Consider the following 19,209-nt stretch of genomic DNA (forward strand, 5'->3'; position numbering starts at 1 on the left):
CCTGCTGTATCCACACTCGAGCCAGGAGCTTACGGGCTAGAAAAAGTGTTTCTTGCAAAAATCTAACCGTGTGTTTGTCTAAATCCTCATCTGAAAAAAGTACCAACAGGCACATTCTGGGGTCGAGAGACACAGGAGCACCCATCCGATCGTGGAGAAGCTGAACCACCTGTACCCAGTATCCACGCACGCTCGGACAATGCCACAGGAGGTGATCGAATGTGCCAATCGACTGCAGACATTTAGGACACTGAGATGTCCGGGTAGAGCAAAATCGGGCTAGACGTTCAGGTGTAAGGTAAGCTCGATGAAGGATACAGGCTTGAGTGAACCGGTCAGACATTTTGGGGGAAGCAGATTTGGCACACAGTAAGACATCTCCCCAGTCCTCATCTGCAACCTCTCCCAGCAACGGCTCCCACCTGGTCTTTAAGTCATAAGCGAGCTTAGTGGCTGCAGGAGTCACCAGCATATCATATAACATGGTAATAAGGCCCCTGTGATCAGTATGCGTCAGGACTCTAGCTAAATCCAACGGCTCCCCCGAAGGGCAACCCCCACGAAACTGAGAATGCAGGGCGTGACGGAGTTGCATGTACCGAAAAAACATGGAAGGTGGGAGGTCATACTCCTGCTTCAGCTGGCTGTAAGTCTTTACGGCACCCCGATGCAAAACATGGGAGAGCAGGAAGACGCCCCTAGATATCCAAACACTCGGGTCAGCATGCAGACCGTCACCCCCCACCCTCCGCAGCGCCAGATCCCAGACTCTTTTATACTGATGTAGCAGGCCTCCACGCAGAGGAGGCTGGGGGGGACCCCGCCATCCCCCGGAAGATGTCACAGAACGGATGTGGCACAGCAGACATAGGGTCCTTGCAGACCAAAAGGCGGCACCTCAGATTGTCTTGTTTGTCTATATGATAAAAATGGGAGAGTTGAGCAGCCAGGTAGTACGAAGGGAGATCAGGGACAGCAAGTCCCCCTAGGGAAGTCGGGAGCCTGAGCATCCGTGCGGACATCTTACGCCTAGCCGAACCCCAGATGAAAGAATTCCAGAGAGACTCTAGGACCTTAAAGTAACGAAGGGGAATGTAGACCGGGCAATGCCACAGCACATACAGCACCTTAGGCAACAGTATCATCTTTAGAAGCCCTATGCGCCCAATTACCCCCAGGGGAAGCCTAGCCCAAGTCTGAAGTTTAGTCTTAAAAAGGGCGATGAGAGGTTCTACATTCAGGGAAATATAATCCGAGGGAACCCGGGAGATATAGATATCAAGATACTTAATGGTGGCCACCCGTTTCAAGGGCAGGGAAGCCTGCTCTAACGTAGGGGGGAAAATATCCATGGGTAGGACCTGGGACTTATCCCAATTAATTCGCAAGCCAGAAAACCGCCCAAAACGCTCAATGATCTGTAGGGCCATAGCCAGGGAAGGACCCGCATCGGAAAGGTACAGGAGCATGTCGTCGGCGTAGAGACTGACCTTCTCCACCAAAGGGCCAGCACAGAGGCCTTCCACCCCCGGATGAGAGCGGAGCGCCACCGCTAGCAGTTCAACCGCAAGAGCGTACAGTAAGGGAGAAATGGGGCATCCCTGACGAGTGCCCCGAAAGAGGGGAAACTCGCCCGAGGTCCAACCATTCGCCAATACGCGCGCCCGTGGGGCATTGTAGAGGATGGTCAACCACTGGATAAAGCACGGGCCAAAGCCAAAGTAATTCCATTCAACGGAATCGAAGGCCTTTGCCGCATCCAGTGAGACCACCACTCGAGAACCTATACTAGCATGGGAGGCATGGAGATTCATAAAAAGTCGCCTAGTATTGTACGCTGTATTCTTTGTGGGCATAAAACCCGTCTGATCAGAGTGTATCAACGTGAGGATCACTTTGTTCAGGCGGAGAGCCAGAAGCTTAGCCAAGATTTTGACATCGGCCTGCAACAGCGAGATGGGCCTGTACGATTCAGGATAGAGAAAGTCCTTCCCCGGCTTAGGGAGCAGCACAATAAGAGCCTCGCACATAGAGTCAGGCAGAGCCCCCTCCTCGAAAATCGTCTGATAGAGGGTCAGGAGTCGAGGGACAAGGGTAGAGGAAAAATGCGTATAGAATTCGGTGGGGAGCCCGTCAAGGCCAGGGGCCTTACACCGGGCAAAGCTAGAGATGGCAGCTTGCACCTCGTCAGCGGTGAGGGGAGCCTCCAAGGCCTCCACCTGATCCACCGACAACTGAGGGAGCAGAAGTTCAGCTAGTAGAGCGGTTAGTTCAGGGGATTTATATGCTACCCTAGAGGAATAAGTGTCACGAAAAAAATCAGCAAACATCCGGGCGACCGTGGCTGCATCACTGACCCGAGAGCCATCCAAGGCAGCCAAGGAAATCACAACGGGGGGGCGAGCGTCCAAATGCGCCAGATAGGCTAGTAGCCTGCCCGGATGCTCCCCCTGCTCGAATATCCGCTGCTTAGCAAAAAACAGTTTGTGTCGGGCCCTCTCATAACTAAGTTGCTCCGCCACCCGTGTCTGCAAACGAAGCCTATCAAGAGCCTCCGGGGACGGCGCACGGGCATACTGATCCTCCAAAGAGGTCAACTCCCCCAGCACTTGCGTAAAAGAGGCCCGAGACTGCCTTTTAAATTTAGAGATGCATTCGGACATATGTAACCGAGCATGCGACTTAAAAGCATCCCACATCGTTAGAGAATCTGAGGTACCGTCATTCATCACAAAAAAAGAATCCCACTCCGCCTCTATGGACGCCAAATCCGGGAGTACGTTGAGCCAAAACGGATTGAGACGCCAATTACCGCGCGGGGGCCTCGACAATATATCGAGGACCATCCAGTAAGGGGCGTGATCCGAGAGGATGCGAGGGCAGAAACCCGCTGCGCGTAGTTGAGGTGTGAGCTGGGCACAAAGATATAATCTATGCGGGACATAGTGGCATGTGATGCGGAGAAACAGGAATAGGCCCTTCGTTCCGGGTACAGGTGGCGCCAGGTGTCGATCAGGGAAAATTGAGCCATAACACGACCGAATCGAGTCAGTCCGCCCGAGCAAGGAACGGAGGGATCTGAGCCAACCCTGTCCATGGCGGGATCAACAGTCATGTTTAAATCCCCCAACCACACAGCGGGCATCGAGGGATGTCGGGCCAAAAAATCCAGACCCGGCGCCAAATCTGCACCAGCGAACGGGGGTGGTATATAAGAGGCCAACAACAAAATAGGGGACCCAGCTATGGTAGCACAAAGGAATACATAGCGACCCTGCGGGTCGGTCTCCACCAAGCAGATGGCAAAGGGGAGGGACTTGGCCACCAAAATTGAAACACCACAGGAATGGGAACTATATGTAGCATGATACGCCCACCCCACCCAGGGTTTCCTGAGGGCACGGACTAGGGAGCCTGTGGCATGCGTTTCAACCAACACTATAATATCGGCAGCTTGGGCTTTTAAAAAGGTGAAAAGGGCGGTGCGTTTAACCTTGTCCCTAGTGCCACGGATGTTCCAAAGTAACAGCTTCAGGGGGGCCATGGCAAGAGAGAAAAAATCATAGCACAGGGGAGATAAGCATCAGTGGAGACCAAATCCGCAGAACCATACAGCAGGGGGATAACCCATATAGCAGTGAAAAAATCCCCCCAACAGAAACATTCAGGAAATAGATTAGTAGCTCTGAAAAACATAATAAACAAGTACAGCAGCATACAATAAATAATGGGAGAGAGATTCCCAAGTGTGCCGACAGCTATAGCCTAAGGTGCAAAGGCATGAGCTTGGGCAAGGAAAGGACACAAGGAGGGGGGAAAAAAGAGAAAAGGTTAGAAATTGAAAGGGAAGAAGGGAAAAGGGAATGGAGGAAAATGAGAGAGAGGGAAGAACAAGGAAAGGGAGGGGAAAAAAGGGGAAGGGAAGGGGGGGAGAAGGGGAAGGGAAGGACAAAAGGAAGGGAAAAGTGAAGGGCAAGGGAAGAGAGGGGGGCAACAGTATAAAGCAACAGAACAGTAGAAACAATGTTAGGAGGGCTGGTGGGACTTTGTAGGTACCAATTAGACCATGAGATAAGAATTACAATAAAATCGTAGAATGTTTATTCATATTGCATATTAAAAACAAGATGAGTGTAACAGGAGGTATACATGTTTATCTGACATGGAAACAGACTAAATGTATAGGATCATATATAGAGACACAAGGCAAGGAATTATACAAATATTCCGGTCTAATGAGGAACATCAAACCAATCCCAACATGTTTCGCGGTCTTGGAGATGGGTAAGTTATTTACTTCTCCCACATGTGGGAGTATCACTCTATACCTCCAATATATACAATTTAGAGATCAATTAATATCTTTCCAGGATTTAGTATCACTATTTGCTGATGCAATAACCATTACTGTATACTATGTATTGTTCGTGGATCCCTCTAGGGTAGTCCAATGTTGGACTCCCTCTGAGGAATCTATATATAGGATAATGGGGAATTTCCTCTGTTCCCATTTTTTATATTCATTCATGTTTAATTAGTTGCACATATATGTTGAAAGGTGTTTTTTCGTAATTAAATTTGTCATGATGAACTATTTCTGCACATTGTACTGCATGCTTTTTTGGACGCCCAGCATCATTTTGCATCCTATTTGCATCCCCTAGTGCGCTGCTCCCTCCGCCCGGGTGGTGGCTTGCTCCTCTGACCTCTCAGCGGATGTGTGGTCCCCTCGCACATCACGTCTGGGACGCATGCGTGTCCCGGATATGTTTGTTGCGGCCGCTCTGGGCTGCCCATTGTGGCCTACACCAAGAGTGGCACTGCGCGCGCACCTCCATATGCGCGCGCAGTTGGGGGCCTGACCCGCCCACACGGCGTAGGACGTCATGTGCCGTGCGGCGTCGGGTTGAGGGCCTTAATAGGCGGGATCTCATCCTCCGTCCATCAAGGAGACGGCGTCTATCAGTATGGCGGCGGTTTGTGGGTAAGATGTTCGGCTTTATGGGACCCGATGGATTCGGTGCACGATTCCTTCTAACAAATCCTTTCTCCATTATGCCTTATAGATTTTCCTAAAGGTCGGGCCTATTCCCTTATACTTGGCATTTTCTTACATACTCTGCAACGATGTATGTTTCCATTTATTCCACCACCACTATGCATATCCTTATGCCGCAGTCTTTATGACCAGGTACCGAGCAGGTAAACTTGCCCCTCCATTTTGATATTTCCATTGGAGATCACTTTAATTTGTAGGGCATAGACCGTTCATATATTTCACCTTTATCTATTTAGAAGATCTGTCCACGCTGAATCCCAGCCCTAGCCGTACTGCAACAGCCCTCTCTATTTTCACTCACCCCTTCCATTGGGTATGTGAGGTTCATTAATGAGACACCCGAAAAGGTACAGGACATTTTCCAAGCACCTTTTGGTGCTGTCTAATGTTATTTTTATCCCATTTTTTACTTTATTTCATCCCCCGCCTTTACTATCCCTCCACATTCGCTGGGGAGACGTTTTTTTGGGGGGCACCCTCACCATATCTGGTCGGTGATGAGCATGTTCACGGTGGCTGTCTCTTTTGGATGCATATGGGCGTTCCACACTAGCATGCACTATCTACTTCTCTTGTGTTTATATGTATGTTTGTACGTGTATTAATTTTTGTTACCATTGTATTGTACAGGCTAATCAAGGCAATCTATATCTAATATATCTCTATTCCCCTGAAGAAGCGGACTATCCATGCCCGCGAAACATGTTGGGATGGGTTTGATGTTCCTCATTGGACCGGAATATTTGTATAATTCCTTGCCTTGTGTCTCTACATATGATCCTATACATTTAGTCTGTTTCCATGTCAGATAAACATGTATACCTCCTGTTACACTCATCTTGTTTTTAATATGCAATATGAATAAACATTCTACGATTTTATTGTAATTCTTATCTCATGGTCTAATTGGTACCTACAAAGTCCCACCAGCCCTCCTAACATTGTTTCTACTGTTCTGTTGCTTTATACTGTTGCCCCCCTCTCTTCCCTTGTCCTTCACTTTTCCCTTCCTTTTGTCCTTCTCTTCCCCTTCTCCCCCGCTTCCCTTCCCCTTTTTTCCCCTCCCTTTCCTTGTTCTTCCCTCTCTCTCATTTTCCTCCATTCCCTTTTCCCTTCTTCCCTTTCATCCTGGCTAACCTTTTCTCTTTTTTCCCCCCTCCTTGTGTCCTTTCCTTGCCCAAGCTCATGCCTTTGCACCTTAGGCTATAGCTGTCGGCACACTTGGGAATCTCTCTCCCATTATTTATTGTATAAATTTATGGACGTGGTACTCTTTATACAAAATATTACAAACATACAATTTTTTGTTTAAAATTTAGGTGGATAACACACCTGAGGGCGCCTTCTTGTTTCTGGCCTTGAGCCATATGTTTGTAGACCGCATTTGCCTATAATCTTGTTTAATTGTTATCTATTTTCTAGACGGTTGCTCAGCTAATTTATTCTTCATCCTGGAGAGATAGTGATTTCTGTTATATATTTTTTTCCCCTTAGGCACACACTCCCCCGTAGGGGAGGTGTCTGTCCTTTTTTCCCCTTCCTCCACCTCCGGAATCCTGCAGGCTCACTCGGTGCGAAGTGGATTGGAATTGTGGGTACAGACATGGATCTCTTGGGCACGGCATGGACCGGTTTCATGTCAGGTATTGAGTCGGCTTGTGGGTCACAAACTAAAATCGAGGAAGACCTTCGGGCGTACCTCGGCAAAATGTATAATCTCCTTAAGCGAAAATCTCATCTATACTGGCATATAGAATATTTCCAAAAATATATTGATGAAAACATTAGTCCACAAGGTCTGAGAATACATACCCTACCTACTCTTAGAGATCCCTCTGAGACCTTTAAGAAGGAATGGGAGGGGATTCTCAATACCTGTAGTCAGGACCTAATGAAATCTCTTGTGATTCAATATAAAGTTGATATGACCTCGCTAGATACTGAGATAGATTTGATCAACACAAAGTATAAACATGTCTTTGAGGCCCCCACCTTCGCCCCAGCTTGGACGGAAGTGAAAGCCAAATTAGAGACCATGAACAAAGAAATTATTCATAAAAAACAATGTAAATTTTCAAAAGATAGACAGGCCTTCAATGAAGGATATGCCTACAAATGGAACTCTAAACCTCGTACTTCACGCACATTTAGATCACGCACAACCAATCACGCAGAAACCACGGATGATAATATGGAATCGGATTCTAGCCTAGCCAGCTCCCTTTCACATAAATCACGGCAATCCCGACAGGGCTCTACAGCCCCTGCCAAACGCACCAAAGCACAAAAACGAGGACGCGGCAGTGCCGGTCCTTCACCTACTCTGCCTTCGAGTCACAATAAGAAAAAAACAGACACACAAGTTCATCTTAATACCCCCACTAATTTAGCCAACATAGCTCCCACACTTCAAAAGGTTCTAGCCAAAAACACTTCACTACCTTTAAACACTAGTGACTCCACCTCTGTTACTTCCGATGATGGTTTTTTAGAGTTACCCACCCCGCAAACACCCAGGAGCACTAAACAGGGCAACTTGGACATGTACATGAAATCCAAAACCACTTAATTACACAAACCAATTGTTCTAATAAATTAAACATCATTAATTTGACGTCCTTTGCCCTCACTCCGGCCCAGGAACAAGTGCTTGGTTTGGGTCTGGGCTTTTGCCCAACTAGGGCACTTGATACTTCGGAAACTATCAAAGACTTACACCTCTTTGCAAGAAACCTCACGTTTAAATTTATGTTTGATGATGATAGAAAACAAAAATCTTTAGAAAAACAACTTGCAGAACAAACCAAGCACTTTACCATGGCCGAGAGTCGGGCCCTAAAAGATTTAGTCCTTCTATACGAAGAGGGCAATACCGAGGTTGTATCAATCATAGACTCCACAGATTCATTATATGGAGATTCCCATTCTGCTTTGGAAATGGCCCCTAGGAAAACCTTCAAACCTAAATCGGAAAAATTTCCAGACCTATCTACAAATGCAAATATCTGGACTTTTGTCCAAAGAGTATCAAAAGATCTGAAAAGCACGAACTTGCCCCCTATACCTCAGAATTTAACCAAGGAACAGACCCTAGCTTTAATGTCACTCCAAAGCAATAAGGAGATCCATATTAAACCCTCAGATAAAGGAGGTAACATAGTTGTTATGTCCCCCCACCAATACGAAATGATGTGTTTAGAAGTCCTGTGCAACCGGGAATGGTATTGTCCTATCGCGCCCGACTGCATACAGGACTTCATATTGGAATACAAGTCCCTGTGCAGTGAGGCCTTTATCCAGGGCCTCATAGACAGGGATACGTATCATTTTTTGTTGATTAAACACCCTAAAATTCCCACTTTCTTTACCTTACCTAAGGTTCATAAGAGTCTTGAACATCCCCCCGGCAGACCTATTGTCTCTGGCAACGAGTCGCTCGCGGAACATGCCAGCAAATTCGTTGATTCGTTTTTGCTGCCTCATGTCCTGGCACTTCCATCTTATATACGGGACACTACCGATCTCTTGAAACACCTTGAGGAGATTCAGGTCCCTCCGGATGCCCTGCTCGTAGCAATTGATATTGAGGCTCTGTACTCAAGTATCCCGCACGACCAGGGCATCCGGATGGCAGAATTGTTCCTCAAGGAACAAGACTACAAGACATGGCCTTTGATGGACTTTGTCCTGAAACTTCTTAGGTTCATCTCAACTAGGAACTATTTCACGTTTATGGAGCAAACATACTTGCAGATCCAGGGGGTCGCGATGGGCACTTGCTGCGCACCGTCATATGCCAATCTGTATCTTGGCACCTGGGAGAGGCTGATCTTCTCGGATGAGGGAATGGAACACTGGCTGTCTCAGATTTTAATATGGTACAGGTTCATTGATGATCTTCTACTCATATGGACAGGTACACAAATTGAACTTTCATCATTTCTTATGGCCCTTAATAACAACAATTTAAATTTAAAATTTACGTACACCTTTGACAGACAATGTGTTTCATTCCTGGATCTGAGCATCAGCCTCTCCCCGGACGGACAGATTGGCACTGACCTTTACCGCAAACCCAGTGCGGGTAATACCATTCTTAGCGCAGCAAGTGCCCATCCCGCCCCTCTGGTCGCAAGTATCCCTTACGCCCAATACCTTAGGCTTCGCAGAAATTGCTCGACCGAAGCCCAATTTCGTGTCCAGGCTAATCAGTTGCGTGAGCGACTCCTTGCCAGAGGATATTCCAAAACACTGTTGAGAAAATCGCACAACAGGGCCAGAGCTCATTCGAGAACTGACCTGTTGTACAAAACATCTACCAAAAAGAAAGACACTAATGTGAGGTTCATTACCACCTACTCTGCACATGACGATATTCTACGTAACATCTGGAAACGCCATTGGCCCATTCTCACTCAAGATTATACTTTGAGTAAATATCTCAATGCCAGACCTAGTCTGGTATTTAGACGAGCCACTTCTCACCAGACCGCCTTACAAAAAGTCACTATACTAATGTCATCACCAATCAGGCCCCTAAAAAAGGCACATATCGATGTGGCTCTTGTGATAAATGCCCCTGGATTAAAACTGGTACAGGTATACATTTGTCCAATGGGAAATGGTTTCACTCTAGACATTATGCTGACTGTAACACACAGGGACTGGTGTACCTTATGATCTGCCGTTGCGGAGCTTTCTATGTCGGTAAGACTATTAGAAAGTTAAGCAAACGGATAGGAGATCATATTTATCACTCAGAGGGGGATACCATACAGACCAGTGTCACGAGCCACATAGGTTTCCGTCATAAGTATGATAATTCCATGGTTTCTCTCTTTGTCTTGGAGGTAATTCCCCAGGACCCCCGTGGGGGGAACTGGGATAAACGAATATTACAAAGGGAATCCTATTGGATTGAATCCCTGGAGGCTACCACACCTCCAGGGATCAATGAAGACCTTTCTTATAAACCATTTCTGGGGTAATTCCCTTTGGTATTCTTGCAATCATCATGCCCTTGTGCCTATACCCTTCATTCCATTCTCTGCACCACACTCACCACTCAGATGATTTGCACCCTGTGAAATTTCTGCTCCGGTCTTGGAGATGGGTAAGTTATTGACTTCTCCCACATGTGGGAGTATCACTCTATACCTCCAATATATACAATTTAGAGATCAATTAATATCTTTCCAGGATTTAGTATCACTATTTGCTGATGCAATAACCATTACTGTATACTATGTATTGTTCGTGGATCCCTCTGGGGTAGTCCAATGTTGGACTCCCTCTGAGGAATCTATATATAGGATAATGGGGAATTTCCTCTGTTCCCATTTTTTATATTCATTCATGTTTAATTAGTTGCACATATATGTTGAAAGGTGTTTTTTCGTAATTAAATTTGTCATGATGAACTATTTCTGCACATTGTACTGCATGCTTTTTTGGACGCCCGCATCATTTTGCATCCTATTTGCATCCCCTAGTGCGCTGCTCCCTCCGCCCGGGTGGTGGCGTGCTCCTCTGACCTCTCAGCAGATGTGTGGTCTCCCCTCACACAACGTCTGGGACGCATGCGTGTCCCGGATATGTTTGTTGTGGCCGCTCTGGGCTGCCTATTGTGGCCTACACCAAGAGTGGCACTGCGCGCGCACCTCCATATGCGCGCGCAGTTGGGGGCCTGACCAGCCCACACGGCGTAGGACGTCATGCGCCGTGCGGCGTCGGGTTGAGGGCCTTAATAGGCGGGATCTCATCCTCCGTCCATCAAGGAGACGGCGTCTATCAGTATGGCGGCGGTTTGTGGGTAAGATGTTCGGCTTTATGGGACCCGATGGATTCGGTGCACGATTCCTTCTAACAAATCCTTTCTCCATTATGCCTTATAGATTTTCCTAAAGGTCGGGCCTATTCCCTTATACTTGGCATTTTCTTACATACTCTGCAACGATGTATGTTTCCATTTATTCCACCACCACTATGCATATCCTTATGCCGCAGTCTTTATGACCAGGTACCGAGCAGGTAAACTTGCCCCTCCATTTTGATATTTCCATTGGAGATCACTTTAATTTGTAGGGCATAGACCGTTCATATATTTCACCTTTATCTATTTAGAAGATCTGTCCACGCTGAATCCCAGCCCTAGCCGTACTGCAACAGCCCTCTCTATTTTCACTCACCCCTTCCATTGGGTATGTGAGGTTCATTAATGAGACACCCGAAAAGGTACAGGACATTTTCCAAGCACCTTTTGGTGCTGTCTAATGTTATTTTTATCCCATTTTTTACTTTATTTCATCCCCCGCCTTTACTATCCCTCCACATTCGCTGGGGAGACGTTTTTTTGGGGGGCACCCTCACCATATCTGGTCGGTGATGAGCATGTTCATGGTGGCTGTCTCTTTTGGATGCATATGGGCGTTCCACACTAGCATGCACTATCTACTTCTCTTGTGTTTATATGTATGTTTGTACGTGTATTAATTTTTGTTACCATTGTATTGTACAGGCTAATCAAGGCAATCTATATCTAATATATCTCTATTCCCCTGAAGAAGCGGACTATCCATGCCCGAGAAACATGTTGGGATTGGTTTGATGTTCCTCATTGGACCGGAATATTTGTATAATTCCTTGCCTTGTGTCTCTACATATGATCCTATACATTTAGTCTGTTTCCATGTCAGATAAACATGTATACCTCCTGTTACACTCATCTTGTTTTTAATATGCAATATGAATAAACATTCTACGATTTTATTGTAATTCTTATTTCATGGTCTAATTGGTACCTACAAAGTCCCACCAGCCCTCCTAACATTGTTTCTACTGTTCTGTTGCTTTATACTGTTGCCCCCCTCTCTTCCCTTGCCCTTCACTTTTCCCTTCCTTTTGTCCTTCCCTTCCCCTTCCCCCCCCCTTCCTTCCCCTTTTTTCCCCTCCCTTTCCTTGTTCTTCCCTCTCTCTCATTTTCCTCCATTCCCTTTTCCCTTCTTCCCTTTCATCCTGGCTAACCTTTTCTCTTTTTTCCCCCCTCCTTGTGTCCTTTCCTTGCCCAAGCTCATGCCTTTGCACCTTAGGCTATAGCTGTCGGCACACTTGGGAATCTCTCTCCCATTATTTATTGTATAAATTTAGGGACGTGGTACTCTTTATACAAAATATTACAAACATACAATTTTTTGTTTAAGTACAGCAGCATAAAATAAATAGCATATACAGTACACAAAAAAAGAAAAACCCACAGAAATTAAAACCCCGGCCCACCCAGCTCTGCACCGACCCCAACTTGTGCGAGCATACATCCCAAAACAAACAGTTGCAGGAAAATGACAGAAAACGCACAAGCCCTGGCAGAGCGGCCTAACAACCGAACTCGACCACGGCTGGGGTACCAAGCGTAAAAAAACAGATAATAGAACCAAGAAAAACAGCATGGTTGTCATGTAATGGGGGGACAACCTATCTCTGAAGGTCAAACAGAGCATAAGTGAGGCAACCGGCAATCAGCTCCTAAGGGACAGAAAATCCAGGAGCCAATCAGGTATGAGAGGGGAGCCGCACGGCAGTCTGAAGGAGTTCCATCAAAGCCCGGGTAAGAATAAACAAACCGGGCATACAGTCCACCCAGAACCGGTTCAGTGGACAGTTAGCAGTAGGCAGCAGGATCAAAGCGGCAGAACACAAGGGGGAGAAAGGGAAGCCAGGGTACACATGGGGGCCACACAAAGTCTAGTACACCGGCTCCCCGCGTTAAGGGGCCAGGTCTCCAAGGAGTCAGCGACAAGGGAATGGAGGCTTGGCAGAGCGGAGAACAGGGCACACACGGAGATTACTCACACCTAGGCAGGTCTCGGTCTGTCCAGCCACATCATAGCCTCGTCCGGATCTTCAAAAAAGTGTATCCTGTCCTCACCAACCACACGGAGCCGGGCCGGGAACAGCATAGCGTATTTCAAATTGCGAGCACGCAATTTCCGTTTAACATTGGTAAACTTGCCCCGGCGTCTCTGGACCTCCGCGGAGAAATCAGGGAAGGCAAGCACCTGGGTGTTGAGGTGAGGGATATTCCCCTTTTCACGTGCCAGACGCAGAATAACATCCCGATCCCTGTAGTTGAGAAACTTACACGAGCAGGTGCGCCTGGAAGTGGCGGCTTGGCAGGCACCGGATGAGCTCGCTCCACCACGAAGGACTGGGAGAAGGGCTCACGGCCGTAAGTAGTAACAAGCAGATTCTCCAAGTAGACAGCTGGAGAGGCACCCTCAGCACCCTCTGGAAGGCCAACAAAGCGCAAGTTATTGCGGCGCATCCGATTCTCCAGATCGTCTTGCTTGGCGAGGAGCTGGGCAATATGGCGCTAAGCCTGATCAGATGATGCCTGCAAGGGGGGAACCGCATCCTCCACATGTCCCAGGCGGCGCTCGGTCTCAGACACCCGGTCACGCACCCGCTGCAGATCCTGGCGAATAAGGGACACATCCACTTTCACCTCCTCGATCTTAGCGATCAGCGTCGCCTGGCAGTTGGAGATGGCATCCAGAATCTGAGCTAATGTTGCGGCGGGAACATCCGGCGGTCCGTGCTGGCCGGCGCCATCTTCCGACGGAGCTCCCTTGGCCGAGTGCCGAAATTTCTCCAGTTTTGCGGCCGCCTCTGACTTTTTACTCGGGGGAGACATACTGCCAACAGCTCCAGGAGGGGACCAGGGCCAGAAGAAGGTAAAAACCGGGTCTAGGAACAATCAGGATCTCGGAAACAGGATGATGCCGGCGGAGCTCTCAAGCAGTGCGTCCTACTCCATCGCGCTTCAGGCCACGCCCCCGTACTCCTTATATTTTATACCAATATAATTATTGAGGTCAGTTGGGCACACCAGGACACAGCGATCTTCAAAAGTAACAAGAAAAAATATGAAAAAGAAAAAAAGAGAAAAAGAAAAAAAAAATCACAAACAAAATTACCAAAAAAAAAATATTTTGTTTTAAAAAGAAAAATCATCATGCATATATAGCAAAATTTTGACCAATAGGTCTTACTCCAAAAAAAAAACAATGGGACATTGCCCGAGCATACAAACATTTGCATGCAAGGACAATATAGCTGCAGCCTCCACTCAAGCTCCCACCTTACTCTCAGAAAAATTTCATGTTTTCCTCTAGGAAATAAAAAAGGAATTTTGCTAAGCCATCAAAAAAAAAAAAAATGGCTCAAATAATTACCAGTGGTGGGAGGGAGGGAGGGAGGGAGGGGAAGAGGAACCCCGAAAAAAAAAAAAAAAAAACGCCCACAAAAAAAAACGCACACAAAAAAAACGCACACAAAAAAAATATAAAAAAAAAAAACCCCATAGTTCCTTAACTCCCAGTCCCTCCACTCCCCCCGCCTCGTCATTCCATCACCCACATGCTTCTTTTTTTTTTTCCTTTTTCTTGTATCCTTCACCAGGAAAAAAGAAAAAGTTTTCATTACAAGGAAAAACAAAAAGGAAAATAGCAAGATTCTTCTTTCCGTTCACTTTATAGTTCCTTTCAAACAAAGCCTTTCTTGTACACTCTCCGGAGTATTGAAGAAATATATTTTCCCATCTTCCTCCACCCTCATCCTCGCAGGGTATGCCATGGAGTAGATAATGTGTCGTTCTCTTAATTTTTTTTTTAGCTTCAAAAAAGGTAGCTCTCAATTTTTGTAAATCTATTGAAAAATCAGGGGAAAAAAACACTTGTGCGTTTTCATATTGAATGGTGCCCTTTTGTCTTGCTTTCCGTAGTATAAGATCCCGATCTTTACAATTCAAAAATCGTGCAAGTAAAGGTCTTGCAGGGGCTCCAGGGGCTGGTGGTTTTGCAGGAATTCTATGGGCTCTTTCTACTGCAAATGCTGTGGAGAAAGTAGTATCAGGAAATAGGGTTTTAATCCATGTCTCCACAAAATCTCCAGGGTTCTTCCCCTCAGCCCTCTCCGGTAAGCCCACAAATCTGATATTATTGCGTCTTAATCGGTTTTCTAAGTCATCAACTTTTTGATTAAGGTATGTTACTTGCTTTTCAGCTGCTAATATACGATTTGGCACTGGAGTGTAATTATCCTCTAATGAGGATATCCTTTTTTCAGCCTCTGCCATCCGCTCTCTCACAGCCTGCAGATCATGGTGTATTAAACCAATATCCATTCTAATTTCATCCATTTTGCCAGTCAACATAGTATTACTTGCAGTTATAGCAGCCATAAGTTGAGAATGTACCTGTTCAAGTGAGAGTTTTGCTGGTTTCTCTGCCGGCATGTTGCTCTGTGTATTGCTGCTGCTTCCTCCCTTCCGTGTGTTTGGTGGGCTCCGACCTATCTCCTGCTTCTCGGTCCGCACAAACTCAAACGTTCTGTTGCGTAGCAGGACATTCCTTACTTGTCTCCTTACTCATATTGCCCGGTATGTATTGCAAGCTGCCGCAATACTCGCATGGATGTCTGGATCAAGGTGGGTATCAAGGTGCACCGCATGGAGCTCGAGTGGAGGCCTGCAGAGCTTCGATCACATGCAGCCAGCCATCTTGCTGGCTAGCCACGCCCCGGGTCATTATTTTTTATTCTTAAAAACTATAACGGATTGGATCATATATATTGCTAAATAATGTTACACCCAGAAGCGCTTGCAAACTTACATCATCTTAAGTGATTTTATGATCTCGTCTGTCTGTAGAATCGATCTTATGATTCCATGTTGCAAAGCCAAGTCATCAAACCACTACACCACTTCAGGTCAACATTAAACCTCACAATTTTTATATGGTCTTCTTCCTAGATTCCATACAATGTTTAGTACTTTAGCTATATGTTCTTTTTAGCCTTAACACACTCCTTTATTTTCACCAAACAGCTCTATTCTGCACAATAGCTAAGTGCTTTGCAACTTCACTGCAGTTAACAACGTCATGGTTTCAAATCCCAACAATCACTACACTTGGGATCTCTTTTCACTCTCATTTATTTTATATATTTTTTAAAGAATATATAATTTTGGGGATGGGTGGAGGGGGGGGGGGGTGTTCTACCAAAATTTCCAGCACATTAATGGAACCAATACAATTTTAATTCTATGAGCGTGGTCCTATATTTCTGGAGCTGCAATTCTTTACACATTTACCATGGTTCTTACAATTTCGGGACCAATAAACATGCCAGGCCCTTGCACTACATAGAAAAGGTAAATCTGAAGGAAAAAGTCTTCTCAAAATCTTATAGTGTGTATGGCCCTTTAGTCTGTAGCCACCCACAAAAAAAAAAGACATGTTCCGTTCAAAAGTATTTATTGTTCATGGAATTACAGCATAAGGAGGGATGCAGCAAGGTAATATTGACAGTCTCAAGTCCGTGTGCCTTTACAGCGCCAGCCCACGATCTTTGCTCCATGGCTACATTAGGCAAGGATACGGGATTCTGATATCTTCAGCAACTTCATGCAGTCAAGAAGCAATTCTGCACCTCTACCAGCTGATAGAGGACAGGCATGGCCAGGTTGCTGTTCAGCTTCCAAGCCACTTCGGAAGTTCCAGGGTGTTCATGTTGGTCATCGATGCCAGTTCTGGGCATGTGCCTCACAAAATATACACTGACCACAAATGAAGACGAGTGGAGTACATGAAGGTGGGTTTCTACCAGCTACAACCGCAAGCAGTACCACTACTGGAAAAATAAAGCAAAGGATAAGCCATTTCGTCATGAAAATCACATCTTAATGCCCGTTTGCTTCATTCTGAACTTCATTAAATTTCTACATCACGAGTGAAATTACACATTTTCTCACAACTTACACAAACCAGAAATCATTAATGCAAGCATTTGAATACACACCTGTGACGCCAGACAGCCCATCACCACAGGCTTCTCATGGTACATGCCATGATTCCAATACAAGATGTCCAGATTCTGAAAAATTAGGACACCATAAGATACCAAGCAGCCGTTCATGTTATCAATAACTACACAGGTGGCATAGACACAACTGAACACCTGCCAGCTCTTCTCAGCCCTCTCCTCTATTCACAATACCAACATGTTTATGGTTTGAGGTGTGTGTTCTTGCTCAAGTAACACAGTTTACGAATGTTGACTACACTTTATGTAGAATGGCAGGTGTCATTGGCAGATGATAATTACCATCTGTCTCCCATTGAGTGGCACCTCTGCAAACTAGCAAGTTAATACACATGCCGTATCTTGAGCGGTTACAGTACTTACATGTAAAGTGGCTAGCAACCAGGGTATTCTGGGTGGCCATCCCTGCATCGGTGCTCCACCGCCTGGGGGCCGCCAGCTGACGGACCTCTGGCTCCCTCTCCTCCATCAGCTCACAGGATTCATCCCAGGCAATGCACATGTTGTGCAACACGCAGCACGCCAGGATGATCTTGGAAGCCTTTGCAGGAGAGTACAGGAGTTCCCCCCCAGGCCGGGCCAAGCAGAGAAACCGGGATTTTAGAAGACCTATGGTCAACTCAATGATACTCCGGCTTTTCCGCAAGGCCCTGTTGTAGTTCAGTTGTGCTCGGCCCTGGGGGTACCTGATTGGAGCCATCAGCCATGTCAGCTGCGGGTAACCAGCATCCCCTGAAAATAAAAATAAATATACATTAGTTCTTCATATCATATGACTTTAGATGACTCCTCAAAATGGGAGACAATGATGCATTTTTCTAAACAACCTGCTCATCTGTGTGCAAAAACTCATATGAAACATCTCAACTCTGTCTAACTGGCTAAATCACTAATACAAATGGAAAAAAGGACACACAAAGTGGTGTGTTTTTCTTGCAAGTTCCAACTTTTTCCATATTTTGTTCCTATTACATTAGCATAGGCATTACTTCTGGAATATATCTTAAAGCGGTTGTAAACCCAAAAATTGAAAAAAAAAAAAAACCTGCAAGACAAAGGCATAATGAGCTAGTATGCATCGCACACTAGCTCATTATGTATTACTTACCTTAGAACGAAGCCCCGACACGGACCCCCGGACATCGCTGCGGGCGCTGCCATTATCCCTCGCCGTCTCTTCCGGGTTCGGCGGCTCCGGCGGCTCCGGCGCTGTGATTGGCCAGAGCCGCGCCGACGTCACTCCCGCGCATGCGCGCGGGAGTGATTTTCCGGCAAGCTCCCGGCAAGTAAAACTGAAGGTCCCCCCGGACCTTCAGAGCGCATGCGCCACTCACATGAGCGGCTGCATGCACTGCAAATTTCTCCTAAACCATGCCGGTTTAGGAGATATTAATTGTACCTACAGGTAAGCCTTATTATAGCTGCCTCTTCTCCCAGTACTCCTGGAGAGGGTCCTTCCACTAGAGGCAGCTTGTCCACATTACCCCAGCTTCCCCGTTTCTCCTGCAATCAGAACTGGGTCCTGGTCCAGGCCTATATGGCCAGATATGATCGTATACATGGGACCAGGGCCCAGACTACCTCTGTCACTGAGAGGCGAAGATTGTGGGATGAAATCCGGGATGCCGTAAATGCACTGGGTGGTCAACGCCGCCCGACTGACAGGGTGCGGAAGAGGGTCAACGACATCCGTAGGTCCGTTCGGAATAAGCTAACTGCATGGGCTGCGGAGGGTCTATATGACCGACAAGGTCGGCTGGATCCAAGTGCACAAGCTTCTCTCTGGAATTACAAATTACCTTTTTTGAGGATTCTTGACCCCGATACCATCTTTTCCAGAGAGGGCGTAGATTCGGATGCTTTGCGCCAAGGTAGGATATTAACTTGGATGTAAATTGTGTGAGTTGTTGTGAAAAGATGAGCTACTATCCTATGTGTGACATGAATAGACTTTTATACTTGACCTTCCAATTGTCCTTTTTTCTTTTCCCCAACCTACAATTTGTTCATCTGTAGCACGGATCTCAGCCCCTCCACAGCCCATGCAGCTTGGCGACCCGGACGGACTCACGGCTGGTGACATCAGTATTGACTCTCCTCCTGGTAGGTCCCATATCGTACAGTGCAAAACAATGTAGATGTATATTTTATCCTTTCCAAGATAGCTCATATTGCTATGTCCTCTTTACAGAAGATCAGCAGCAGGGAACCCCCCCCTCAGTGCAGCAAGGCCTGGAGGAAGGTGTTGGTATGTATTGCAAATGTATCTT

The sequence above is a fragment of the Pelophylax lessonae genome (genome assembly GCF_965119305.1).
Source record: "Pelophylax lessonae genome assembly, chromosome: 8".
NCBI classification, from domain to species: domain Eukaryota; kingdom Metazoa; phylum Chordata; class Amphibia; order Anura; family Ranidae; genus Pelophylax; species Pelophylax lessonae.